The sequence below is a fragment of the Megalobrama amblycephala genome, linkage group LG8 (genome assembly GCF_018812025.1).
Source record: "Megalobrama amblycephala isolate DHTTF-2021 linkage group LG8, ASM1881202v1, whole genome shotgun sequence".
In the NCBI taxonomy this organism is placed as follows: domain Eukaryota; kingdom Metazoa; phylum Chordata; class Actinopteri; order Cypriniformes; family Xenocyprididae; genus Megalobrama; species Megalobrama amblycephala.
This window is the reverse complement of record NC_063051.1, coordinates 36292353-36294601: the sequence shown is the minus strand read 5'-3', so window position 1 is coordinate 36294601 and position 2249 is coordinate 36292353. Positions and strand designations below refer to the sequence as shown.

At 35.2% G+C, this 2249-nt stretch overlaps 1 long non-coding RNA gene across 1 annotated transcript; it reads left to right on the top strand.

Moving 5' to 3' along the window:
• The first annotated feature begins 467 nt into the window (after positions 1-467).
• On the top strand, positions 468-1809 carry LOC125274484. Its single transcript, XR_007186264.1, has 2 exons — positions 468-1395; positions 1648-1809. It is a non-coding gene; the product is annotated as an uncharacterized LOC125274484 (long non-coding RNA).
• Positions 1810-2249: the final 440 nt, after the last annotated feature.

Genomic DNA, 2249 nt, shown 5'->3' with positions numbered 1-2249 from the left:
ATAAACAACACCAGTGAGTGACAGTAACACCAGTGACATTTTTCATGAAAAATGCATTTTATGGCTGCTGCAAGGTATCAATCCACATGTTGTCAATCATGGTATATTCACTAAATTAAGTAGTTTAATCCATTTGTATTCTAGTTTTTTGAAATTCCCTAATAATAAAGTAGGTCACACCAGTGACTTCAACTAAAAGCTTCATATGAAATTATGATTTTCTAATTAAAATTTCTGATAACTGAAAAGAGATAGTGGACTTTCCATGTGTCTTTCTTCATGGATCTTCAGGAAATAGGAAGAAGGTAGTCAATTGATGTCAACAGTGTGATTTTTATTTCAAAATAAGAGATTTTTGTTAAAGGTAACACCAGTGACACAACACCAGGGTTTTTTTTTAATATATTTTATAATATTTATTCAGCATTTGTTTTTGTTTTTTTATGTCATTTACATAATATATTTGACAGTTATGCATACATTATTGTATTTAAACCCTGGTTCTGAGCTCAAAATAAAGCACTTTCCCACATGACTGTGGGGACGAGCACTTCTGTGCTGTTTGGAATTTTTATAATTTAAAAACAAATACTGCCACATTGATGCGCAAGAAGGTTTAATTGTTCAAATATTGTTTCATATTAAAATATATAAAAAAAATTGTTTTCAATATAAAAAAAAGTGTTTTCAAGTGTAATATTTCTGTAAAGGGACAGAAAAGTGGACTTTTCTGTAGAATGACCCATTCATTGTAAAATGAAGTAAATATTAAAAATGAACAACTTTCATGTTAGCCTATGGGAAAAAATAATGGAGTAACTTCAACCTACTAACTAATTAAAGATGTCATCAGATCATGTGTGCTTTCAGCAGTTAAAATTTTAAACATCAAAATCATGATGCCCCCCAATAGTAGGCTACTGAATATAAGATGTGGGATAATATAAGAATGGGACATTTTATCCAAGTCATCTCAATGGTAAAAAGTGTCCCAATCACCCTGAACTGGAGCTCTAAAATAATGTTATTGACTTCAACTGATGAATGCAGCCAAAGAAAAGATGAAGAATGGAAAAGCACTTTGCTGGCAAAGAAATTGGAAAATAACACAGGTAAGACAATTCCTATACCCATAAATACCTGTCAAACATGGTTTTATTAAAGAAAAGTTATTTTAAAAAAATTACTTTAATTTTTACACATAAGAAAGGTATAGCATGTGGCAAAAAGTGTAATATAGCCACACTGTGAGATACAAGCAAGTGACAATCGAGTGACGTCATTCTTTAGGTTACGCGCATGTATCCATGGCAACGCTCGGCGTCGACAGTTAACGGTCCTGCCGGTGATTTTCTCAGATGAGGCCTTGAGTTTTCTCTTTCGTCGGTCAAAAAGGTATTTTAAATTTTAGTTTAGCAGACATTAGCTACCATAACCACTGTTTATCTTGTAAAGTTTAAATTATATGACAAGATTACATTTACAAACGTTTGCTGAAGTTGTTGTCCGTCGCGGCTGACCGTTACGGCCTATCTTCAAATGTACGCTAATCTTGGTCTCACGAATCCAAATTGTCAGTAACAAATGTTTCTTAATAGACAAACGATACCTGAAACATTATTGAATGTGTTCATTTTGTCGTTTTAGGTTAGAAGCCATCGAAAAAACTGCCATCGGACTGCCACAGCTGACAACGAGAGACGCGCGTGCACAACTGCATAACACACACACACACACACACACGGAAAGAGCACAACAATTATGAAACTGATAATTTATTATAAATAAATAAATGTATTTTTCTCCTTACAACGTGTTTGTGTTCTTTTGTTAACCTAGAAGTAAAATAAAAAACAATAAGAGGACTTAATCGAAAGTCCCCTAAACGTCCCGAATGGCCGCTGAACGTCCTGTGAACGTCCCCGTGAATGTCCGGAGGACGTCTTTGCGGACGTCCCCGGGACAGCCAGAGGACCCTACACATGGACGTTCGGGGGACGTTCGCAGAGGCCATTCAGGGGACGTTCTGGGGACCTTTTTTTGTTAGCTGGGAACTAACCCTTTAAGATCTTTTTCAGATTTCCTTCCATAGACTGCCTTTGCAACTGAAACTTTGACGCTTAAAAAAGTTAATATAGATCGGAAAACATCGAGCGGTTTAGTCCAAATTTTCTGAAGAGATTCTGCATTCATCAAAAAGATTTTCATTTGTGTTCCTAAGATGAGCTAAAGTCTTAGAACAACATGAG